Below are 26,641 nucleotides of genomic sequence, written 5' to 3' on the forward strand. Positions count from 1 at the left end.
GTGACCGGTGGGAGGGAAACCAGATGAAGATGCCCATCAGGAAATACTCCCCAGAGAAAGCAAGTTTCTAGAGACCCTGCCAGACTCCCGTCCCGAGTAGGGCTCCGGTTTCAAAAGAATTGCGTTCCTTGCCACTTTGGGAGAAGTCACTTGGTAAGTGTGAGAAGGTCCTTCTCCTTCATCTACCCCGCTGTTCCAGCTGTGAATTTCTAGGAAAGATAGACACATTTTTGCAGCCGTTTAATTGGTCCACTTTTACCCCAGTTTCTCATCTCCTCCCCAGCACTTAGAACTTCTTCACAAGTCCTGCCTGCGATCCTCACCTCCTCCGGGGCTTGCGGTAGTTCAGTTCTGGGGACGTTCTGGAAAGTTCTCAATCCCAACCCCCGGTAGCCGCCTGGACTCGAACTTCCATTCTCCCTCCACCTGCACGTGCAGTAGAGGCTTAGTTCACATTACCAGCATCGCCGATTCCCTGCAGCGCCCCCCTATATTACGGCTGCGGGCGACCCAAAACCGCTTCTTCTACCCGCAGCCACCTTCCCTTCTCACCTTCTGCACCCCAGCTTTAAGATGCGTTTAGCATATTCTGCAGATCTCGGCGTATTCCAGCCCCCCCCCCTCTTTAGTGCGAAACCCTCTTCAGGCCTACATGCGTTCATTTATTCGGTCAACAAACCGTGGGAGCAATGGGTGGAGCCGCCTCTGAGCCCAGAGCCGATCCTCCGGGCTGACGCCGGTTTCTTCCTTCCCTTTGCCCCAGGCCAGACCAGCACCGTCACGAACATGGGTGTCTGAAGGTCAGAACCCGGCTCAAGGCGGCCCCCACGCTCTTACAAATGAAACCATATAGACCATGAATTTGCAAGAAAAAAGTCGATTCGGTGGAAGAAGGAATTAAACGTTGTTCTGCAGTTGCACTTGGCGACGGCGGGGACAGGTCGGGCCTCGAATGGGGCCCGCGGGGTGCCCCTTCCCCGCCGCCCAACGACGGCCCGGCTGCTGCGGTTGGCACGAGCCAAGCGGTGAGGACGAGCCCGGGCCGAGCCCTCACTGCGGGAGGGGCGGCGCGGGGGGCAGGTGGGTCCGCGCAGGGACGTCGGGCGCCTCTCGGGTGCCCGCGGCTGTCAGGGCCACAGAGCGGGTCCGGGGTAAACTCCGGCGCGCGCGAGGCACAGTGCTTCCCAGTTGCGCCGAGGGATCGAGAGGCGGGGTTGCCTTCGACCTTTGGGCTCATCTTCTTGAGGCCGGGCTGACTGGACACTTCCAGAGCTAGGGGAGCTTACCGGCTGGGAGGAGCATACAGGCTGGGGCGAGGGCAGGAGGGAAAGCCGGGAAAGCGATCCCCCCTGGGGTCCCACCGGCTAATAATAGCAGAATGACTAATAACATTAATGACAGCGCCTAACCGTTATCCTCTGCTCCCTGTCTGTCTGCCAGGCACTGGGCTCCCCTTTAACCCTCCCAGCACCTAGTGGAGAAGACACGATGGAATCCCCATCATACAGGTAAGAAGTTTGCGACTTAGAGAAACTGAGAAACTCACCACAAGACCCTTAGGCGGTGGAACCAGGCCCTATTTGGTTGCTGAACCGCTAACCCTAAGGGCGCCCGCGACCGTCTCCTGTTGGGCCTCGGGTGGGTCGCGGAGACCGAGGCCTAAACGGAGCGGGTCCCCAAATTGCCGGCTCCCTGCCCCAGGCCCGGCGTGCTGGGAAGTGCTCTTACCCCCCAGGACCCGCCGCCCCAAGCTCACGCCGTCGCTTCCCCAGCCCAGCAACATGCGCTCTGCTCCGGGTTTCTCCGGGAAGTGCTTGGGTGGAGCAATGGGAAGGTCACGGCCGAGACTGCACCTGGCTGCGTCCGGGTCCGCGCCAAACTACGCAACTCGACCCCAGGTAGCCAGCCAGGAGGCAGAGGAGTCATGAGAGTGCGTTTTTCCTCCCCAGTGGGATTTGCGTCCTCTTTCCGCTGGTGATCCCCAAGAACCCTGGCGCGCCTGGACGTAGTTGGCGGCGGTGTTGCGACCCCCCAGTCCGCCTGCGGGTCCTCAGTCTCCGCCCCCTCCCTGCCGCCGGCCCTCCGCGGTGGAGTTAGGCTGATGGCTGCCCCGCCAGGACACAGTTCGTCCCGGGAACCTTGACCCTGCGCTCCAGATCGTGCCCAGTTCCAGACACTGGTTCTGCACTGCTCTATAGGGTCGTGTTGTGGCCAGGGAGTTGGGCCGCACCTGCCTGGAGAGAGCTAGGGAGGGATGGCGACGCTGGGCTGGGACAGGGCGAGCCCTCAGTTCACCCTCAGGTCAGAAGGAATGGCCCCACTGCATGGGAGTGGAGGTGGGGGCCCCTTCGGGCAAGGAGAGGGCGTCTGGGAATCAGGCAACTGAGCTGGCAGAAAGCCATGAGCCTCGGTGCCCGTCGGTGGCCAGCACGCGTCGCGCAGGTGCGGTATGGCTCGGCGGTAACGTTCTCCGCGTCCTGCTCCTGCAGGCTTCGGGCGTCCGGGCGTCCGTAGTGTTTCAAAAATATTCATGGGAATGTAGGTAATGTAGCTCTCATCCTCAGTCTGCCTAACCCAGACGCCCCTGCTCCTTTCATGTGGCTTTCACATGCCTTAGAAGCACTAAGGGCAGAAAATCTTGAGAAACAGCAGAAACTAAGAGAAAAGGAGTAAGATCAAAACGGAAGTGAGAACTAACGGGGCTGGGGGCGAGATGAAGCAATTTTCAGCTTTTGAGATTTTGCACCGATCCTTCACCACATTTCACTGAAAGCGTGGGGGGACTCGGCTCTCATTCCCCCTAGCATTTAGGAAGAATGTTCAGAAATGTCTTCCCACGTGAATATCTGATTCCAGTCTGAACTGTAATCTTACTCTGACTGCTAATGTCCCCTACCTGTAATTTCTACAAAAATGGTTTAGGCTCAATGGCTGTTTTTTCATAACAGCACTGAAATTATTTGTTTCAAGTATTCGTGGATTCCATATACACCACTTGGTTCAAAGAACTTAAATAGATGATAGCTAAAAATACCAAAATCTACCACCCCTCCCCCCCAAAAAACCCACACCCACGGAAAAATAGGTGTAGGAAAAGCAGAAGGATTTGAGAATCCAGTCTGAAATTCAGTTCAACGCCAGTTCCCTGTTGCTCAACTACTTTATTATTTTTTTTAAGATTTTATTTATTTATTTGTCAGAGAGAGAGAGCACAAGCAGGGGGAGCCGCAGGCAGGGGGAGAGGGAGAAGCAGGCTCCCCGCTGAGCAAGGAGCCCAATGCCAGGCTCAATCCCAGGACCCTGAGCCAAAGGCAGAGGCTTAACCCGCTGAGCCACCCAGGCATCCCTGTTCAACTACTTTAACATAGTCAAGGTTTATATGTCAAAATGGATGCTTATAAAAGAAGTACCTGGATATAAACTTCATTTTCTTATTTGTTCTTGGAATGCAGGAGTATTTTTATTGAAATCAGTAATTAAGAACACTTTGGGATAGTTATGATTTATTCAGCTAGTAAAGCAGTTTCTATTCCCAAATATGGGCAAAGAGAACGATGAAATTAAGTGTAAGAGATTTCCTTTTTTTTCCGGATAATTTTGCTATGAATAGCTATGTCTATATTTAAAGCCATATTTATGACCAGTAGTTCCTAAAAGTAACATGATTATTATTGTGTTACCCGAAGTATCTCTTGTATAAGAGATATTGTGCCATATTTCAAGCAGTGTCTATTTTTCCCTTACATTTTAAGTCTTTTGAAATATATATAATGGAAACTTCCAAACATACACAAATTTGGAGAGATTAGTGTAATTAACCTCCAGGTGCCCCTCGCCAAGGCCAACCTGGTTTCATCTTTAGCCTTTAATAGTCCTCTTCCAGCTGAATTATTTAGAATCAAATCCCAGATACCCTGTCATTTCACCCATAAATATTTTTGAACATTTCTCTAAAAGATAAGAATTCCATATCGTGGTACGTAGCCACCATACCATTAGCACACCGGAGTAACTTACTAACAGCATCAACTTCTCCGGGCAATATTTACATATTGTGAATCATCTCAAAACTTTTTGTTTCGTTGTTTGGTTTGAAGTAGGACACAAACAAGGGCTACAGGTACATGGTTGGTACCATCTCTTCTGTGTTGGTGAAGATTCTCGAAGCCCCTTTATTGTACTGCATTTTTGTTGTTGCAGAAACTGGACAGTTCGTCTTGAAGAATTTGACATTCTGGATCTTGTGGTTACAGGCAACATCTTTCTGGTAAGATACTCTCAAGCATAAGGATATTTATTTTTTAATTTACTTTTTATTTTAAAGATTTTTCTATTTATTTATTTGAGCAGAGAGCGTGAGAGAGTGCACAAGTAGGGGGAGCGGCAGAGGGAAATGCAGAAGCAGACTTCCCGCTGAGCAGGGAGCCCAATGCGCTAGATCCCAGGACCCTGGGATCACAACCCTGGCCAAAGACAGATGCCCAACTGACTGAGCCACCCGGGCGCCCCAGTATAGGGTTATTTATTTAGACTTTCAAATATTTTCAGATAATAATATTGTTTGTAGAGGGGCAGGGAGTAGTCAAGATACCTTGACGAGTCAACTGTTGAGAGAATAAATTTTTATTAGGGGAACCATGGGAATGCTTATATGAAATTTTCCTTGATGTATAATTTTTAAACAGAGATTATTTTCCGGGATGCCTAGCTGGGTCAGTCAATAGAGCACAAGTAGTGGGGTCTGCTTGAGATTCTCTCTTCCTCTGCCCCGCCCCACCCTCACTCTCTCTCAAATGAGTAAATAAATCTTTTTTTTTTTTTTTAAAAAAAAACGTAAGTAATTAACTTTTTGGGGTTTCTATTACTTTAATAAGTATACACACTAAATAAAATTTCCATTTCCATTCTTCCATTGTGTATTGGACTTCTGTTATCTCATTTGTCTCATTCTGCAGTTATTTGCAGATGTTTCTATGTTATGCACTCTCTGGAATCCCTGTGAGTCTTGATCTTTATATCTCAAATGGTTTCCGGTACATTGTCAAAAACACAGGTGAAATTAATTTAAATTAGTTGTATCTATAATATTGATAAGTGTGTAAAAGTGTGTTCATATGTATTAGGCTCTGATTTGAGCTTAGGTGGATCTAAATATTCAAATTACCAACGTCGTTTGATAATTATTATTCACCTAGAATGGATAGAGATTTTAGGTAAGGCTGGGTCTGTATGTTATAATACCTTAATTAATAGGTCACATTTCCTGACCGTTTAATTTCTGTTTGGTAAGCAGTTGATGCTCTGTATAATGCTGTTGGGAATTTTTTTGTTTGCTTGTGTTCCCCGATTCACAGCATTCAGCACTTACTATGATACGATATATTATATCTGTATATTATATATTATATATTATCTATGTGTATCTTACATGTCTATTATATACGTATATTTGGCATTCAGTAGCTTTGGAACTTTAATCCTGGAATAGATTTCCAATGTTTACTAGAACTGTTTAAATATTCACTGCAAGGAAACAGCTTTTATTTGTTTTAAAAAACCAAAACCCAAAACCCCAGGCTCCTGTTTTCTCAGGGACTAGCTGAGGATAGATGGCAGCGAGGTCTGGGTCTCTGGATGAAATGTATGTTGGTTTGTCTAGGTCTGCCTTCTACTAGCTCTGTGATCTTGGGCAAATCACTTAACCTCTCAAAGCCTCAATGTCCCCATTGGTACAGTGGTGATAATGACAGATTTCATTGCTAGGGTTACCTGAAATAATGCATGCGAAGTGCTTAGCAAAGCTCCTGGTGCACAAATGTTCTAGAAAAGCCAGCTGTTATTTAGTGATGATAATAACTACGATGTGTCCCAAAGTCCTGGTGGAATTTTGCTTGACATTTTCTTTGGGTTCCAGTCCCAAGGAAGCAGGCGACCATAGGATGGTATGACGGGAGCTCTGCTGGGTAAACCTATGGTGTCATGAAAACACGTGGGAGGGATGAGGGCATGTGTGCAGCTCCATGGCAGAGGGTACCAGGTTGGTCGCATCACTGAGATTGGAGGTGGTGGGACACCTGGGTTCTGGTTTGTCGTCATGAGGTCCAGTGGCTTCTGGTGGGTTCCAGTCTGTACTTGCTTTTCCCCCACTTTGTGTGCAGCTTTGCATCCTGACTGATGGCTCTGTCGAGCTGCAGTAACTTTAAGCCATCAGCAGACATGAAGGCATCTGCCTGCTGTGGACTCTGTCAGTAGCTCTCATAATTGTAGAAAGTCTAGCCCCTCTAATAAATCCCTGATCACGTATCACTCATAGGGCTTCTGCTTCTCTGAATCCTGACACATACATTCCTGCATTCTCCATTAGTTTATAAACTCCTTGTGGAAATGGACCATATGACATCCTTCTTCCTCTGGAGTCTACACCAGGGTCAGCAAAATCTTGTTTTAGGCATCATGAGCCATATGTAATCTGCTACTTTCCCTTTTGTTCTCTCCCTCTTTATTCTCCTCTCCCTTTTCTCTTCTTTTTTCCTTTCTCTTCCCTTCCCTTCTCCCATTCCTTCCATTTCCCCTCCCCTCCCCTCCCCTCCCCTCTTCTCTTCTCTTCTCTTCTCTTCTCTTCTCTTCTCTTCTCTTCTCTTCTCTTCTCTTCTCTTCTCTTCTCTCCTGTTTCTTCTCCTCTTCACAACCTTTTAAAAATGGGAAGCGATTCTTGGCTCACAGGCCATACCAATGCAGCCCACGGGCAGTGCATAGTTCGCTACCCTTGTCTATTCTAAACCAATGGTTATAAAAAAAGTGAAACCTCATTCAGGGAGTGATTTTTGGTTTTGGGGCACCAAGATTGGGAGGCATTACTAAAATTTTTGGGGGGTGATATTTAGTTTTTGTTTTGTTTGAGAGAGAGAGAGAGAGAGAGAGAGAGAGAGAATGAGTGGGGAGGGGCAGAGGGAGAGGGAGAGAGAATCTTAAAAAGACTCCATGCCCAGCATGGAGCCTGATGCGGGGCTCGATCTCACAACCCTGAAATCCTGACCTGAGCCAAAAACAAGAGTCTCACGCTTAACTGACTGAGCCACCCAGGTGCCCCTGGGTGATATTTAGGGTTGATGAACATCCCAAAATATATCAGACAGTCCCACCCAAAGAAGAAAAGCATATTTGGTATTTGAATTGAAATCCGCGGTACAGTACCTCTTGCGATGGGCTGTGTCTTCCATGGTTTAAATGCAAGCTCATGACTAGTGTGCTGTGTTCTGTGTTAGTCTTACCTGAACAGCTAGAAAAACCTTAACCTTATTTCTGTATTTTTTTTCGTCCCTCTTCCCTCCTGGGACTCCAAATACAAATGTGTTCGGTTGCTTGAAGTTGTCCTATAGCTCACTGATGCTCTTAGTTTTTTTTTTTTCAGTGTTTTTTTTTTTCTCTGTTTCATTTTCAAAAACATACTTATCTTTCATTCTGCAGTGTGTAATCTGCTGTTGATCCCATCCAGGGATGGGATCTCGTCTGACACATTATAATGTTCATTTCTACAAGTGCGTTTGGGTCTTTCTGTCTTCCATGTCTCCAGTTACAGTGCTCACTCTTTTGTTTCTGGAACGTATGGAATACAGTTACATAACTGTTCAGATGTGCTTGTATGCTAACTCTTATTTATGTCATTTCTGGGTTGGTTCTGATTGATTTTTATCCTCATTCTGTATCCTGTTTTCTTGCCTCTTCACATCTCGGATAATTTCTGACTGTGTGACATTATAAGTCTCACTCTGTCGGGAGCTTGATAGTTTTGTATTTCTCTAACTGTTCCTACACTTTGTTCCGTCACACTGGTAAGCTGCTTGGAAAGGGTTTGATCTTTTCAGATTCTACTTTATTAGGCATTAAGAACAGCACTTGAGGGACACGTGGGTGGCTCAGTCAGTTAAGAATCTGCCTTCGGCTCAGGTCGTGATCCCGGGGACTTGGGATGGAGTCTGGCATGGGGCTCCCTGCTCAGTGGGGAGTCTGCTTCTCCCTCTGCCTCTACCCCTGCTTGTGCGTGCTCGCGCTCTCTCTCTCTTAAATAAATAAATAAATAAATAAATAAATAAATAAATAAATAAATCTTAAAAAAAAAAAAAAAAAGAACAGCACTTGATCTAAGACTGTTTTGCCCCAAGCATTGAAGCAGAGCCCAAAGCCTCATGAGAACTCTAGCCGAAGCCTCGTGAACTGAGGTATTCCACTCGGGTTGACAGCACCCGGCGCTAAACCTGCTCCATGAGAGCACCGGGGCTGTTCCCTTTAATCGTGGTGGTTGGTTTTTTCTCCCGTGCTCGCTCACCCCCGGCTGGATGCAGTTCATCCTCATTTGGCAGAGGAGGAATCTCATCTGAGGCACAGAGAGGGTAAGTCCCTTGCCCAGGGCCACACAGCACGTATATGGTAGATCCTGGAATTGAGTCCGGAGTCCCTTCAGTCTCAACTCCTGAGAGCCAGATGCTAAGAAGCCTGGCTGTTCTGAGCCGAGCAGGGCTAACGACAGGGTCCTGCAGGCAACCAGGAGCCTCTAAGGCATTTGAAGCCAGAAGTGACTCGTCTCAAGACAGTGTAAGAAGGCCATCCCAGAGAGAAGCCTTAACATAGAATTCCGTAGGGATTTTTACTGGGGCGAGCGGTGGTGAGAGTCTGAGCTCGAGCTGCAGTGGTGGAGATGGACAGGAGGGGAGGCATTTATCTCCTGGGTGATGTCCTTTGGCGTGATGAGCACGGTGAAGGGTGCAGTTGGAATCCAGGGAGAGGCCAGGCGTCGGACCTGTGCCCCTGTGTGGGCACACGGTTCTAGCAGGAGAAGCAGTGTGTTCGACAAGGGGATTCTAGATGCAGACTTCTCCCTTAGCCGTGGAGTATTTGAGGTGCTTGCACACGCGCCAGGAGGAAGTCCAGGAGGCAGTAGGAGATGGAAAACTGGAACTCAGGAGAGTGGTTTGGGCAGGGGGTTTGGGGACCCGTCAGCATGGGGGCGGCGGGAGAGCTGGTGTTTGGAGGAGGCTTGGGTAGAGGAGAAGACAGGTCGGGGCCAACGTGGGACACCCCTGTTCCCGAGGTGGCTGTGTGCGTAGAGGCACTCAGGGGCGCTGAGAAGATGCCAGGGAGAAGGAGGGGCCAGTCATGTTACAGGCGCAGAGGAGCAACAAGGAGTAAATGAGTAGCAGGAGCCCAGAAAGGTCAAATGAAATCAAGACTGGATTTGGTGCTAGCTGGTCCCATGCAGAAGGATCTCGGAGCCGGAAGGAAAGTCATGGTGACTTACGGGGTGCCTTAGTTTCCTGGGGCTGCCAGCACAAAGCACTGCACACCGGGTGGCTTAAAACCACAGCAGTTTACTCCCTCCCGGTCCTGGAGAGTGGAAGTCGGAAGTCAAGGGGTCAGGAGGGCCATGCTCTCTCTGAAGGCTCTAAGAAAGGTCTGTTCTGTGCCACGTTGCACCCGTGTCTTTACTAATTTACTAACTTCACTAATTATATGTGCAAAACCCTGTTTCCAAATGAGGTCACACTCTGGGGTTCCTGGGAAAAACATACATTTTGTGTTGGGGGGCACTCATCACCCCACTACAGGGGTAAATAAGTGTCAAGGAAGAGTGTGGACTTTGCCTTAAGAAGCTGGAGAGAGAGACGAGAATAAAGAGAAGATCCCCCCCCCCCCCCCCCCCGCCAAAACAGGAGAGTCTTAACAAGTTACTCTGTTGAAGAAAGGAAGGAGCCCTAGGGATGGAGAGGTTAAGGATTCTGGGCTGAGAGCAAGTCATTGATGGTGCAAGCCATGGGGGGCTGGGGGCTGGAGCCCAGGTGCTGGGTCCACGCTGGGCAGGCAGAACGGGGAGGAGGGGGGCAGGAGGGGGCGAGGCAAGCCCCGCAGACACACGGGAACGTGTCTGAGGGCAAAGGGCGGAGGGGACACAAAGCTGGGTGGGACAAGGCGTGACAACGCAGCTCCGTGCCTGTTGGAGGTGCTCCATTCAGCAAATCAAGAGCAGATGTTGAAGTGAGCAGCTGAAACAACAGCTTGAGAAACTAGTCCTACTTTGTGGGGAGAGGATTAGTTAAGGATTCTGGCCATGGGAACCCAGAAGAGGAAGGTTGTCTGTTCGTGCCTGTTACAGAGGTTTGGGGGAGCAGTTTCGGCGTCGATGGGAGAATGTTCATGAAAGCCAGAGGGAGAAGCCCTGTCATCAACAGAGCCAGGCCCTGTCTTGGAATGCTGTCGTTGCTCTCCGCATAATAACGGTCCTAGATAGGGCCATCTGGAGGAGTCCTTATGGCAAAGGACGGGGTGGGGGGGCCCGAAGCCCCAGTGTTGAAATAAAAAGATAACGCAGGTAGGTGGGGCTGGCGGAGGAGGGTAAAGGAAGTCGTGTGCTGTTTCCAGGTCAGCCTGGCATTCAGTCCCCAGAGAGCAGAGCCATCACCAGCCTTGGGCGGCAGGCTTGGGGAATCCTCCCCCAGAACACGTGTCAGATGATCACACACGTGCAGGGGAGCCCCTCCGTTCTTTCGCTTCAACCCCCCCCCCCCGCTTTCGCCCCTTAATCTCAGAGTCTGTGAGAGCAACCAGGAGGTTTGAGGAAGAATTATTCCAAATGAAATCCCTAGTGTATTCTGTTTATCAAAAGCAGGGAAAAACGCAGAACAGTTAGAGTTTGCACAGAGCTTACTTCTATCCCATCAGTGTTGGGTCCGTAGGCAGGAGCCTTTCCTGGATCAAACTATTCCATTGTTGAGGAGGGCCTGGCCTAAAGTCTGAGCAGATGAAAACCATTTTAGGAGAGTGGAAATTCTAACCCTTGCTGGGGTAAAGCCGCTGAGCCCCGGCCCTGCATGTTCACACATCTGTTTCAGTGAGCTGCCCCTACTGCTAGAACTGCGGTTCCCAACCAGGGGCAGTTTTGTCCCCCAGGGGACATTGGGCCCTGTCTGAGACGTTTTTGTCCCTCCTGCTTTTAAAAATTGTGGCACAGGGGCACCTGGGTGGCTCAGTCATTAAGCTCAGGGCGTGATCCTGGGATCCTGGGATCGAGCCCCACATCAGGCTCCTCCACGGGGAGCCTACTTCTTCCTCTCCCACTCCCTCTGCTTGTGTTCCCTCTCTCACTGGCTGTCTCTCTCTGTCAAATAAATAAAATCTTTTTAAAAAATATTAAAAAATTGTGGCACAATACACAGAACATAACATTTAGTGTTTTCACTGTTTTTTGGCGGATGGCTCCGTGGCATTAGGCACGTTCACACCGTTATGCAACCATCACCACCGTCCACCTCCAGACCTCTTTTCATCTTATATTTTATTTTTTTAAAGATTTTATTTATTGGTTAGAGAGAGAGAGAGAGAGCACAAGCAGGGGGAGCAGCAGGCAGAGGGAGAAGCAGGCTCCCCGATGAGCAGGGAGCCCGATGTGGGGCTCGATCCCAGGACCGTGGGATCATGACCTGAGCCTAAGGCAAATGCTTAACCGACTGAGCCACCCAGGTGCCCGCCTTTTCATCTTATAAAACTGAAACTCTATACCCGTTCAAAGATAACTCCCCATTCCTTCCTCCCCTCTAGCCCGGGGCAACCACCATTCCTCTTTCTGTCCCTATGAATTGCACGTCTTCGCAGCTCACACAGTGTAACCAGACTGTCTGGGGGTAGTCACAGCTGGGGAGGGGCTGCTGCTGGCCCCCAGGGCGTCCAGGCCAGGGATGCCTCTCAACATCCTGCAAAGCATAGAACAACTCCCACAACACAGCATCGCCCAACCCCAAGGGTCACTTGTACGGAGCCTGAAAACCCTGAGATCAAAGAGGTCTGTTCACAATATCAAGCTGTTGTGTATTAAGCAGCAGTAATAACCAACCTCCAGGTCTGTGATTTGACACAAAGGAGTCTAATTTTTGCTCTAACATGAGGCCTTGTTAGTCAGCGACCCGGGCGTGGTGAAGTGTGTGATGGCTTTGAAGGCTTCCATGGGAAGTGGTCACATCACTTTAACCTACGTTTTATTGGTCTGATCAAAATCACACGCCCACGCGTCATTTCAGAGGAAGTAAGGACGTGCATTTTTTAAAAAGATTTTAATTTCTTTATTTGACAGAGAGAGAGAGCACAAGCAGGGGGAGCAGCAGGCAGAGGGAGAGGGAGAAGCAGGCTCCCCCCTGAGCAAGAAGCCCAATGCCAGGCTCCATCCTAGGACCCCGGGATCATGACCCCAGCAGCAGGCAGACGCTCAGCGGGCTGAGCCACCCAGGCGCCCCAAGGACGCGCGTTTTTATTCTGTGCTTGTTAGAAAGAGAACCACCACGCAGAGCAGTTAAAAGTAGGCTTCATGATGTTATGAAGAGCTTGACGCGCTGGTGTGAGCAAGCCTCCTGCGGGAGCGCTTGGGCTGCGTGTCCCGGGAAGCCGCAGCTGTGGGCGCTGTGCACGGGGGCGGGGGGTGGGGGGCATTAGTGGCTGCCTTACTCCCCATCTTCATATCTTGCTGTCAGACTGGCCTCTGCTCTGCTTCCAGATTTTCTGTTTACCTCTGTTCCACCTCCTGTTTGGAGCCTTAGTTTATCTATTTCCTCAATCGCAGCCCCACCTCTTCTTTTGGGCATGGTGTCGTCTCCCTTTTGGCCTCAGCATACTCAGGTAATCTGGGGCGACTGTGTTCGGTGCATCCTGGTGCTTCCTGCAATCTCAGTTTTTGTGACTTTGGTCTAAAGGTTTTTACACGGCACTGTTGGTTTCTTTCTCTTTTTTAAAAATAGACTTTATTTTTTCAAGCAGATGTAGGGTTACAGCAAACTTGAGTGGAAAGTACAGTTATTTCTCATATACTTCCTGCTCCCCGTGCCCCCACATGCACAGCCTTCTCCATGATGAACACCCTCACTGGAGAGGGCCATCGGTTATACTGGTGAACCTCCCCTGACACATGGTTATCACCCAAAGTCCGTAGTTTACAGTAGGGTCCACTCTTGGTGCTATAGATTCTTTGGGTTTTGACAAGTATGTAAGGATATGTATCCACCATTATTCCATCATACAGACTAGTTTCACTGCCCCCAAAACTCTCTGTGCTCTGCCTACTTCTCCCTCCCTCTCCCCCAGCCCCTGGCAACCACTAATCTTTTTATTGCTTCCATAGTTTTGCCTTTTCCAGAACGTCAGGTAGTTGGAATATTCCAGTTGGGAGCCTCTTCAGAGGGCTTCTTCCACGTAGTAATATGCATCTAAAGTGCTTCCTGTCCTTTCATGGCTTGACAGCTCATTTCTTTATAGTGCTGAGGAATATTCCATTGCCTGGGTGTGCCAGAGCTCATCCACACACCTACTGAAGGGCGACTTTGTTGGTTCCAGGTTGTTGGCCACTTTTCAGAAAGTGATTTAGCAGCAAATACCCTGAATACACAGATGAATTGGAAGAGATATCAAGTATTTAAAGGAGTAAATTCTTTTTTTTTTTTTTTTAAGATTTTATTTATTTATTTGTTTGAGAGAGAGAGCGAGCGCGCGTGAGAGAGCACGAGCAGGGCGGGGGCAGAGCAAGAGGGAGAAGCAGACTCCCCGCTGTGCAGGGAGCCTGATGCGGGACTTGATACCAGGACCCCAGGGACCACGATCTGAGCCAAAGGCAGACGCTTCCTGACTGAGCCACCCAGGCGCCCCTAGAGGAGTAAAATCTTATCTTTCCTCCGATAGGTCATTTTTGTTGTAAAAGCTTGGTGGGTTTTCATCCTAGCTGCGTATTAGAGTCACTGAAGAGCTCGGAAAAATATTCTGATGCTGGGCTCCATTTCAAGCGATACTTAATTAATTGCTTGGAATTTTTAGGTGCAGCCAAGCTTGAAAATCATTTTGCACGGAACTCATCGTGGATGGTATCACTCTCCTTAGAAACCAGAGCCTCTGTTTTGATAGGGCAGTTGATGAGTAACTCCTGCTCCTATAACTTTTTGCCTTTTCTCCGTGCTATGAACTAGAACTGCAGGGACCTCACCTGGATGAAAATTATTCAAGTGTATGAGAAGATTGTAAGCTGTATTTTGGTGAAAATATTGACCCTGCTGGAAGTGCTCTTGAAGCTCACTTCCCAAGTGAGAATAAAGACAGTGTTGGGGCGCCTGGGGGCTCAGTTGTTGAAGCATCCGGCTCTTCATTTCGGCTCAGGTCATGATCTCAGCATCCTGAGATGGAGCTCCGAGTCTGGCTCTGTGCTGGGTGTGGAGCCTGCTTGAGATTCTCTCTCTCCCTTTCTCCCTGCCCCTCCCCAAGCTCTCTCTCTCCCCCACCCCGAAAAAACAAACAAAAAAATGGTGGCCATCACTTACTGAGCAGCTACCGTCTAACACTCATTGAGCTGAACACTTTCTCTTACTTTATATAAGCTTCCACATGAATTATCATGGGAGTTTAAAAAAATATTTAATATACTTAAAAATTTTTTTTAATTTAAAAAATTTAAAATTAAAAAAAATTTTAAATTAAAAAAAATTTAAAAATTAAAAAAAATTTTTTAAAAATTTAATATATTTTTTAAAAACTCCCATGATAATTCATGGAGCAAGAGAGTTTTTTTTATCTTGCTATTAAATGTGGAAATTTATTTTCTTAAGACCCATATATATTTTCTGTTTTTAACTCATGAAAATTATTTATTGAGATACACTTGACATAACATCAATTTGTTTCAGGTGTATAGTGTAATGATTTGGTATTTGTATATATTGTGAAATGATCACCACGATATATCCCGTTAACATCCACCACTATATGTAGTTTACATTTTTTTTTCTTGTGATGATAACATTTGATTCTTTCTTTTCTAAACTTATTTATCTGAGAGAGAGTGAGCGTGCACGAGTGGGGGGAGGGACAGAAGGAGAGGGCGTGAGAATGTCAAGCAGACTTCACACTCAGCATGGAGCCTGACAGCAATCAAGCACTCAGTGACCATGCTCCTGAGAGAGACTGTCTGATAGATTAACTTTCGTGGCTTCTAACTTCCCTAAACCCAGTCTATGTTGTGAGCCTCAGAAGGCATGTCTCTGATGAGGTAATTTCAGGTATAACTCTAGAAAAGCCTTCACAAGAATAAATGTTACTATTATGCTCTCCACTTGTATTTGTGAGAGCAAGCCCCAAATGGTATCACCAGGTCCTCTTCCTGTGGCAAGTACCACAAAGGGCTGAGACAGGGAGCTCGAGGAACAGCTTTTAACAAGGTCTGGGGGCAAACGAATACATGAACATGATTTGAACGTGAACAAATACATAAGCATGATTCCTGAGTGGGCATGAGAATGATTTTCAAAGGAGGGAAGGATGTTCACATGCTCACTTGAGGCAGAATAATGAGCGAGAATCAGTAGCTGAGACCCCAGTGGTCACTTCAGACTTTGTGCGGAAGGGAAAGGGGCTTAGGGGGTGATTTCACGTGGAGGGTTGGAGAGTCAGGGAACAGTCTTGAGCTATGTTTGCATAACAGGCACACCATTTTCACTCTCATCGTGTATTTATTTGGGGTGACTTTGGGAGCAGGTCTCTGGAGTTTATGAGGGTCTGGAGTCCCTCAGACATCCTGGGTATCACCACTGTGAGATAGGGAGTCAGAAGAAGGCAGAGTCAATGACGATGACATCAAGACATTTGGTAGAACAAGTGAAAAGGAAGTTGTGTTGATAACACATATCTGAACCAGGTTTCTATAACGTTTATGAACAGAGAATTGAAGACATTTTCCATAATGTTGGTAAGTCCCCTGTTGTTGGCCCATGTCATAAAGCCCCATTTTAGCTTGTACTCTCTGGCCGACTAGGACAGTTCTGCTCATCCGTTTTCAGCTTCTAAATTTTTGTTGACTTCTCTCTTCTGCTGATAACTCTTCTCCAAGTTTCTTTGTCCTTTGGGCTTCGGTCATTAAAAATTCCCCTTCATGGTTTTGGGACAAAGTTGACACAAAGAGTTGTATTCGGTCTTCCGTGTTTTTCCATAGGATTTAGGAATCTCTCCTGGTCCTGCTCTGAATCTGGATGCTTATCTCTTTCTCTCTCTCTCAGCAGAAATGCCAATGTCACGGGCTCGCATGGGATTGTGTTCTTGACTTCAGGAAGGGTTGGACCAGGCTGGAGTGGCTGGAAGATGACATGCTCTGAGAGGTGAGTGGCTTCAGTGCATGGCAGGTACGTGCACTGGGCCCAGCCACCCCGTAGGCCGTCACAAGTGCTAGGATGGAGCATTCATGTGTGGTGCGAGGGGAAAGGTTTCTAACCGGGACAAGGGCTTGGAGGATGAGGATTTTGGGGGCTGACCCAGAGCTTCAGCAGGAAGATATCGGAGGTCAGGGAAGGGCGTTCCTGGCAGAAGGGCAGCTCCAGGTTCCAGGTGAGGCCGAGAGGCCTGGGGGAGATTACATGACGTGAGGAGGCAGAGAGGAGCCTGAGGGCATGGTGGGGGGTGTTGCTGGATGCCAGCCTAAAGAGTTTGGAGTCTGTCCTGCTTGTGGAGAGGGGCATAAGCACGGCACACCTGGAAGGAACACTCAAGAGAAGTCTTGTTCATTCTCCTGGATTTATACAGGGGGAAACTGAGGCTCAGGTTTGCACAGCTGACAAATGGCCAACATTGGGAAACCGTGTGAGGGACAAAGTTTGAGGACTGGCCTGGCTCCTGGGATAACCACTGGTGGCGGGAGCTGGGGATCTATGGATGGGGGAGTGGAACTACCCCGGGACACAGGCTCTAGTGGGGGGCCCGGTGGGAGGGTCATGGGACACCAGTTGGAATGGAGGAAAGAAACTGAGGCAGGAGCCGTGTTCTGCCTGGATGAGGGCAGCCAAGGAAGAGGGACTGGCAGAGCTGCCTGGGAAGACGAGAGAAGAGACAGAGTGAGAGCATCTGGTCCCCGAGAAGTCAAGGCAGGAGAGGATTTAAAGGAGGGTTCAAGGAGCTTCAAAGTTTGAGTTGGCGATGGTTCCTGCTGCAGAGCACAGGACTGCAAGGGGTTGAGGGAAGGGAGGAGACCCCATGGAGCGGGTGTGCACAGACAGAGAATTCCAGATGTTGGCCAGAGTTGGAGTCCAAGAGGAGAGGGAGGCAGGACGCTGGAGGCAGAGAAGTCCAAGAGTACGTCTTAGGAGGGAGAAGTGTCTTGTTTGGCTTGGAGGGATGAGCTAATCTTGCATAATGGGATTAAAGTTTTCTTTTGCTTTCATCTCTGAGACCTCCATCTTTCATCCTTAAAACAGGGATTAGAAAGAATTTGTCATAGGTTTATGAGGATTAAATGGGAAAATGCAGGAGTAATGCTTAGTACAGTGCCTGGAACATTATAAACATGTAACACATGGTACTTATTTTTAATATTATATTGTTACAGATTTGTGAAGGGCTCATTCCAGAATCTTAAAAATATTGCTTACATTTTAAATCTTGGTATTTTATATTTATCACTTTATGGGGTACAGTTGATGAATAAATAGGATTTCATATATTTTGAAAAATTGGGCTGGAAACAGGCCCAAAGAAGCATTCTTTTTTATCTCTTGGGTACCTGTGGAAATTATACATTTTAATTAAGTGCTATTACATGAGCCAAATTCCCTCCTCATGGGTGTTGTGGGAGTTTCCCATTTGGGAGGGAGAATTTGGTTTTGGACTTATTACTTACATCTGCAAAAGGAGTAAGGAAGAGCAAGAACAGGACATTTGCTGATAAGCGATTTGAGTGTTTTTTCATTTTGATCTATAATCTGTAATTCAAGATTGGGGTAACGTTTTTATTTATGAAAAAAACTTTTTCTGGAGGCTGGAATGATCTTGTTTAAGCAAGGATAAATCATAGATGATAGGCTTTTTCCTTGGGGTAGTCCATCTCTGTGCTTTTTAGTGCAAACTTCATAAAAAAAAGAGCCAAAAAACGAGGGTGGGGGTAGAGTATGGTCAGGAAACCAAGGGACAAAATCTTTTTCTTTTTAAAGAAGACACCTGTGATACCAGCTAGTGAGCACGGCCACATGGGGCGGAAAGGAATTAGTTACAGTCCTAAACGAGGGATAAATGCATCTGGTGTCAGATTAACTCCAGCAAACAGTCTTGCTTACTCCAGAATGCTCCGACTCAAAAGCATGCTGATTTCAGCGTGAGAAACAGATGCGTGAGGATGACTTCTCAATAAGCAAAGTGTGGTGGGCACATCTTAAGTGGACATAAAGCAATTTCAGTAGGTCTTAAAAACATGACGTTGAGTGCAACGATAAGAAAAAAGACTCGATATGATGCTATTAGGTCATTTAAAGCCACATGTGTGCCCCGATTTCTACAGAGATCCATGCATTTAAGGACATATATCTAACATCCTAGAGAGGTTATCTAAGAGGAAGGGGAAGGAGTGTGGGGACCAGAGATAAGAGGGGAAGAATAAAACAAGAAAGGGGCTTTGCCATGAGAGACTATGGACTCTGAAAAACAAACTGAGGACTTCAGAGGGGAGGAGGTTGGGGGAATGGGATAGACTGGTGATGGGTAGTAAGGAGGGCACGTATTGCATGGTGCACTGGGTGTTATACGCAACTAATGAATCATCGAACTTTACATCAAAAACCAGGGATGTACTGTATGGTGAATAACATAATATAATAAAAATATTATTATAAAAAAAAAAGAAAGGGGCTTTGCACAGACTGTTGATAATGATAATGTGCTGAGTTAACTATGCTTCTAAAAGAGAGAAGTCTTGTAGTCATTGGTCTTCTCCTTGTGGCGGTATCATCACTCTGATACGAAAGCACAGAAATTTCAGGCGAACCTGGCCTGGTGGTAATGGGTTCTAGGGATTCCTCAGAGCAGTTTGGGATGGCTTCCAGAACATAAAACCAACCCAAGGGACATTGCTTTCATCTAAGTGTCAGAAGCAGGACATCAACTGCATCAGAACTCCAGGGGGCGCTCCTCACACAAGCAGGGACCGCAACCTGCCCACCTGGGCAGGAACCCTGAGCTCCCCCCCTGCTTTTTTTTTTTTTTTAATAATTTTTATTTTGTTATATTAGTCACCATACAGTACATCCCCAGTTTTTGATGCAATGTTCCATGATTCATTATTTGCGTATAACACCCAGTGCACCATGCGATATGTGCCCTCCTTAATACCCATCACCGTCCTATCCCAACCTCCACCCCCTCCCCTCTGAAGCCCTCAGTTTGTTTCCCAGAGTCCATAGTCTCTCATGGTTCATTCCCCCTTCTGTTTACCCCTCCTTCATTCTTCCCTTCCTTCTCCCACTCCTGCTGTTTCAGGGTCTGTTCTCCCAGGATATTTTTACACGTATGTTTAGACCTCGTTCTGGTGGAAAAGTTATGTTATGAGGATGAAAACAAGCAAGCTGGGAACTACGTCATGGCATTTTTGCCGGAGAGAAACAGGATTATATGAGAGCACGAGTGGAATACCTTAAATATTTTATGACTCGGGTTTTTTTTAAATTTTAAATGTTTTACCCGCCCTTAAGATGCTTGCTTCAGCTGCAGCTTATCTATTGGCCAAAAAAATTGGCTTTTTATAAGCTGAAGGGTTTGTAAAAAAGGGTTCTCGGAATGAGTTTGAGCTTTGATCCTGTATGGTCCATCTTGCTAGCAGGGATTCTCAAAATGCCATCCCTGGACCAACAGCACCAGCATGGAACTTGTTAGAAATGCAGATTCTCAGGCCCCACGGGAACCTCTTGAACCATGAACTCTGAGGGTAGGGCCAGACCATCTGTGGTTTCACTAGCCCGGCAGGTGGTTCAGAACCAGTTAAAGCTCTAGAGCCACTGATCTAGACCCCTGTGTCTTAAAATGGGCTGTACAGACTTTCTTCGTCGTAACCTTCCAGGTTTTTATAAGCTGAACAGTTTGTAAAAACTCCCAGGCCAAACCCCATAGACCCTTACATCAGAATCTCCAAGAGGTAGGGCCCAGACATCAGTATTTATTGTTTCTTCAGATGGTTCTAATAATTCTGCCAAGTCAGAGAACTGTTGATCTAGACCAGGGCTTCTCAAATCTTACCGTTCGCTTGAATCAATGGAGATCATGTTATAATACAAGTTCTAATTGAGTAATGGGATGGGGCCTGAGCTTCTGCATGTATTTACAAGCCTCCAGGGCATACTGCTGCTTCTGGGTTGCCACACACTCAGAGAAACAAGGATCTGGGGTGCAGAGGAAAGAGCATTAACTGAGGGTTAGTAGATCCAGTGTTAGAAGGTGGAGGAGGAGGGACAGTCTTCTCATTGAAAAGGCACTTTGAGACCAGGAAACAAAGCAGGTGACTCCATACAGGATACACAGAGTTTTATTCAGGGTAACTTAGTGACGGGGGTGGGGATCGTGCGGGTGACAACACAGAGCTATGCAGCTGTTCTCCACGAAGTCTGGACCTTAGTCCACCAATTTTATAGAGCGAGAGGACATGCAGAAGGGCATTGTAGTGAGATCAAAGGGTTCACATGTACCTAATTGACAGTTGACCTTTCATTAGATCTTGTGGCACCATCTGTGTGTCAGGAAGAAGAAAGACTGTTATTTTTAACCAATTGACGGAGGGCCAAAGCAAGACTCCGCCCATTCCGGGCTTGGCGGGTATTTCTAAAGTACATATATTAATCACCAAGGGGCCCAGGACAAGTAGCCCCAAGAGAGGACATGACCAAGATGGCGGGCCACAGGTGGGGCTGGTACCGTCAGCACTCCTATACCTGGCTTCCTGGTCATGGTTTACGTTTATCTGGCTGCCACCTTGCTTGGACTGCCACCTCATTTCACCCGGCCAATGTCTGTCCTCCTTACCTACCACATAGGGAAGTTAAGAACACCAAATGTATAATGCAGAGTTATTTCCCATGTATGTGCATATATCCCAGGAATTTAGAGAGTGTGTGGAGAAACACTGAACATTTTTAATAGTTGTGAGTTTATTGTTACAAGTACTTTACTTAGAGCAAGTGATACTGGCTTTCGATATATGGTAGCTATAAAAAAATCTTTTTTTTTAAAGATTTTATTTATTTGAGAGAGAGAGAGAGAGCACAAGTGGGGTGAGGGTCAGAGGGAGAAGCAGATTCCCTGCTGAGCAGGATACCCCCCCCGCATGTGGGACTCGATCCCAGGACTCCGAGGCAATGACCTGAGCCGAAGGCAGATGGATAATGACTGAGCCACCCAGGCACTGTAAAGCTACCTTTTAAAAGACATGTTACCTGCACTTAGAAAGTGAGGCCATTTAAGTAAATAATAGTAGGGGTCATTGACAGACAAAATTAATGAAGGTAGGATGAGAATCACTCAAGTTTGGGAAATGCTGAGAAAGCAGATAAAGACCTATGAGAGATTAAAAAAAAAAAAAGCCCTTGATTTTGATTGGCGAAATGAGATTATATGTTAGATCATTTGTGGGATAGGCATTCTGCAACACTCTTCTTGCTCTCAAGGGTGATGGGCTCATTATTCAAAACATATTTATTGAGGGCTTGCTTTTCACTGCATACTCTTGGTCACTGGGGAGAGACAGAAACAAATCATTTATGTCTACAAGGAAATTATAGGAGGACAAGAGGTTATGAAATAAACCAATATGTACTTTTAAATTTAATATTTCCTTATAAAATATGAAAAAAAAGTCTTGCTCACTAACAGCTGGGAAAGCTGCCCAAACACAATAATTCACTCATGCACAAATCAAAATCAGGGAAAGTCAAAATTCTCAATTCTGACAAATTCTAATGGATTGGCCACGTTTACCAGACACAGGGAAAGGAGCCAGGCTCCCGTACCTGGGCTGATTTCTTTTTTTTTTTTTTAAGATTTAATTTAATTTATTTATTTGACAGAGATAGAGACAACCAGCGAGAGAGGGAACACGAGCAGGGGGAGTGGGAGAGGAAGAAGCAGGCTCATAGCAGAGGAGCCTGATGTGGGGCTCGATCCCATAACGCTGGGATCACACCCTGAGCCGAAGGCAGACGCTTAACCGCTGTGCCATCCAAGCGCCCCTGGGCTGATTTCTTGAACTAACTAAATGGTCTTTGTGTAGTTGTGTTATAAGGATGCCCTGTGGCAGCCCATGAGGACAGAGCTCAACGAATCTGAAAGTCACTGACTGACTCAAAATGAGAATTTCGAAGATTCCTAAATGAGGAGGCAGGAAGGAATCTAGCATAATTCAACCATACCTTGTGGTCCTCGGCCTCTGCCCCTGAGCCTGCGTGGGGCTTGTCGAGTGGTCAATTTCTGTTTTATTTATTTAACACTTTGGGAACAAATGGCTCAACCTCCTCTGGGCTTCAGTGTCCTCACCCATGAAGTGACAGGATTGGCAGTGACCAGGTTCTCATCAGATGTAACATTCTGGTATCTACGATTATAAATTTGAGGGCGGGATGTCTAATGCGGAATACAGAGAGCAAGAGCAGAGGGCTTGTGAAAAGGATAGTTAGACGTGAATTTTAAGAATAGCATTTTCTAATAAGGTCTTTGTCCAGTCAAGGTTTATGATCCTACCTGATTATAGCACCTGTAGGAGTGGGTGTGTTAAAAATAAAAATGAGGTGAAACAAGACTTTATTTGAACTTATTCATAATGTTGATTCTTCCCTTCAATCTGAGGGTGTGAAAGCTGTAGAAAATGTGCCCTGCATTGGGTGCATCCAGGCAAAGTGAAGGTGGACTCAATGTCGGGTGAATTTAAATAATGCAGCCAATAAAACGAGCGATGTAAGCGCCCCCTCTTTCACCAACACCCGTATAGAAATGGACAGAGAAAAATTCTCCATTTTTAATTGTAGGGTTTGGGGAATTGAAATGCAGCCACACTTGCTCGCGCCTCTCCATTCTGGCTTGCTTGAATACAGAGGCATGGAGAGGACTTTTCCAGGCAAGCCTCCCTCACCAAGCCTCCCTCGCCTGTAACCTGCCATCTGGAGACAGAGGTCTAAGATTTATCTTACTTTAGCCAAGAAGGAGCCAAAGGGAGGATGGAAATCTGATGGCTCCGTTGCTCCACGTGGAAAAGAAACAGACTGGGTGAATTTGTGTAGGATCCCCAAGGAGAAAGTGTCTTTGCGCTATATATCTTTTTGACCTGAAAACCCTGAAAGGAAGTCAGTTACAAGGTGGAAGAGGCAGGTCCTCAGGTCTGGATTTGTTTGAGTTTCTGGAAGAGCCTTGATTAGAAAGGAAGAAATGCTTTATTTATATACACCAGATGGAATGCAGGGTTCCCTGCTCTGTCTTTCCAGGCACCAAGAGCCTCTTGATGAAAATCAGTTGTCTCAATTAGGAGTCATTCCTTGTTCCGCAGAACCTGATATTAACATTTCCTCGCAGGATTTGCTGGCATCTGTGCATTCCCTTCAAGTGATGACAAACTAATTGCGCTGGCTTCCTGTCCCCAGCACAGTCTTCCTGCAGAGAAGGGGGTGGGGGAGAGGGGGAGGTCAGTCTTTCAGATGAGCCTGGGTCTCAGCTTGTTTTCCATGGCTGACACGGAGTGGCTCCGTTGCACTGAACAGCTCTTTACTGTAAGCGGTGCTGTTGGACCATCTTCCTCGTGCGCCTTTGCCATCCTTACTGCAGCGCATTCAGAGGCTGATTTGATACCAAAGGGCCTATTTCTTTTCACTAGTAAAATACACTTTCTTCGTATGATACTTTCCCCCTACTGAGACTCCGTGGAGGCAGCCCTGACTCCTCCTAGTTTGCAATCCTGAGATTTCTCTTAGCTGTGATAAAAAAAAAAAATTAAATCAAGCAGTATGGGTGACGGAGTGGTGCTTTCTGGAGATGCCTGTCTGTTCAAACCTCAGTGGTTTGCAGTGGAGGGTTCTGAGGATGCATGGAGGCTGTGGCAGCTGATGGTGTAAATAGAGTAGGAGCAATGGGGGAGAGACCACAGATAGCAGAAAGTGAATTATTATTTTTATATAAAAGAAGTAAAGGGGTGCCTGGGTGGCTCAGTTGGTTGAGCGTCTGCGTTTGGCCTAGGTCGTGATTCTGGAGCCCTGGGATCAAGCCCCAAGTCCAGATCCCTGCTGGGCGGGGAGTCTGCTTTTCCCTCTCCCTCTGCAGCTCCCCCTGCTTGTGCTCTCTGTCTTTTGCTCTCTGTCAAATAAATAAATAAAATCTTTTTTTAAAAAGTAAAAGAAGTAAAAAAAAAAAAAAAAAAGAGAGAGAGAGAGAGAAAAGGGGAGGGAAGCCCAGAAAGGTGCAAGGGAAGGAGAAAAGAAGAGGTGCTTTGATGACGAGCCAGAGAGGCCATTATGGGCTGATTCCACGTGTTCCACTTTTTAAGCCATACCTTAAAAAAAGTGTATATATGCATGTATTCCATGATAGGTGCATGTATTACTTTTATAAGCAGTGAGGGGATTTACTTCCTTTTCTCTCATGGCTCCTTCTCCAGGTCACTGACCCCTGGCAGTCCTATTTACCTTCTCCCTCTTTCCAGAACCCTGCAGGACAGCTGAGCTTCATGACCCTGGCCCCGGGAGAGTTCTGCCGGGTAAACATTGGATCTCCAAGTAGCTCGCCTTTTAGAGAAAGTGAGTCACGTTTTTAAACTTTGTATTCTTCAGTGCTTATTTCATATGAGTATGAGCCATTAGACCTGTTATTATTTTTTCATAGAGGGGTGAGCTCAGTGGTGGAGGTCATTGATAAACTCGTTTTTCCCTCAGTGTCAACAGTCAAGGCTCTGTGGTCCTGGTAAGGGGGTGACCACTGGACTGGCCCCTCCTACATAACGTATTTGTACCATTTTTTTTCAGAAGGAAAATGCGGAAGCTTTGGTCTGGGGCAGTCTGGCAGGAGAGGGCTGGTATACTTGGTTTCCTTCTGTCACACTTTTGGTGAAACGAATTAGACTTTTAAATCAGGAAATTCAGCGAGATGCGTTAGATCAGTGCACAAAAGCAGTGGAGGATTTCCAACTGGCTGGGGGTATGATATGGAAATGTCTTGCTAAATCAGGGTCTGGTGGATTGTTGCTCTCCTGGCGGGCTCTGTTTCTTGCAAGCAAGCTGTGGGTTGCATACAGAATGGAGCGAGCAGGGAGCATAAGCATTGTCTTGCTTGTGGGAAGACCTGGGGGTTCAGATGTTTTTCATTAGGAGCTGGTTGTGAGCTTTTTCAACTTAAGGGAAAGCAGCATTTTTAGTAGGAAAAGCCTTCCTGAGCCCTGTCTTCTGTTTCCGGATGCTCTCTGACAGGGAGTCAGGTTTTAGCATAAAGGGGGACTTTGTGCAGCAGAAACCTTATGGGAGGATGGGAAAGATGGAGAAAGAGGTGGTTATGGACTTCAGCACTTTATTTAGAAGCTGTTGGTTTTATAATCACCAGCCAAGACAAAAACACTCACTCTGGTTGAAAATGTTGCCTTCCCTTGCAATTACAGATAGTTCCGTGCTAAGACTCACCCGGCAATGCATTCTCCCCCCGCCCCCCACCAAATGATGGCTGCTTTTTTCTGGTTGTACAAACAATATCCAAATTATCAGGCAAACATTTGTCTCAGAAACCAATATTTTATACCATATTGAGCCAATCACCAGTGCTTTCCAAGGTAAGGCCTGACCTCTCTTTTCCCTCCATTTGTAATTTGTTAGAATCAGGTGTGTGTTCTGTGGCTTGGCTCTGATGTAACCTGAATGAAGCTCTTCACATCCTCTTTAGACAGAAAACACAATTTGGCTCGTTGTTTCTGAGTTCACATATGGGTTTTCTTGCCTGTGGACACCAGGGACTTTCTTGGATGTTGCTGTATTAAAGGCTGGGTTACATCAAGAGCTTGAGACGAGGGGGTAGGGGCAGGGGTGGGGAGGGAGGGAGGCGCAGGACTGCCCAGGACTCAGGACACAGGCCTCCAGGTGTTACTGCTGGTGATCTGATCCTGGCAAACTCAGAACCTTCAGGTTCCCAAGTGGGAGAGTTCACCGCCCACAGTCTGCTGGGCAATGTGTGTCCAAAGAAGAGTCAGACGCATGTTGGATGAAGGGAGCAAATCGATAGTCGTCATCATATTAAAAACAACTCAGATGAGCTGGTCTTCTGGTGGCTGGTCAGGGGTTGAACTTAGTAGAACAAAATTAGGGAGGTTCAAGGGAAGCCCCCCCCCCCCCAGGTAGGTTTTCCTTGTCACATCCTTTCCGGCCTTTCAGTTTCTTGTCCTCGTTGCTCAAGAATGCCCCCTGCTCACTCTCTCTGACGCTCTGCTTCTGTGCCTTTGCCTTTTAGGAAGGGGATGCTGGCAAGTTCCCCGGTTGTTGGCATATGTTTAGCCTTCCAAGAGTTCTGCTTTTATTTTAATTAGGGAGCTCTTGGATAAGAGCAGACCATTCTAAGGTCCTAAAGTAAAACATCTGAAATGGTGGGATTTCCTATGACATGGAGAGAGAGTTTTGGGTAACTTAGCTTTCGAGTGAGCCTAGCATGTGAATGACTGCTTCTTCAGCGCCTCAAATATGCCTTTAGTTGAGAAGATTAATTCTTCTTCCACTTTTTCCCGTGTTTGGGACAATATATGTAGTGGTTAGAATTGAATCAGGGTTGTGCTGTTTACTAGCTGTGTGACTGTTGTGCCGTTTACTAGCAAGTGACT

At 46.9% G+C, this 26,641-nt stretch overlaps 1 long non-coding RNA gene across 2 annotated transcripts; it reads left to right on the forward strand.

The window, feature by feature from the left end:
- Positions 1–26,140, forward strand: LOC148107172 (uncharacterized). Of its 2 annotated transcripts, none has more exons than XR_015722878.1 (6): positions 1–153; positions 764–1,025; positions 1,441–1,508; positions 4,201–4,267; positions 16,068–16,166; positions 24,494–26,140. It is a non-coding gene; the product is annotated as an uncharacterized LOC148107172 (long non-coding RNA). The 2 variants fall into 2 exon arrangements; XR_015722879.1 differs by having other exon boundaries at positions 16,071–16,166.
- Positions 26,141–26,641: the final 501 nt, after the last annotated feature.

This window comes from Ursus americanus, chromosome 34, assembly GCF_024610735.1.
Source record: "Ursus americanus isolate L20-20 chromosome 34, mUrsAme1.1.p, whole genome shotgun sequence".
Lineage (NCBI taxonomy): Eukaryota > Metazoa > Chordata > Mammalia > Carnivora > Ursidae > Ursus > Ursus americanus.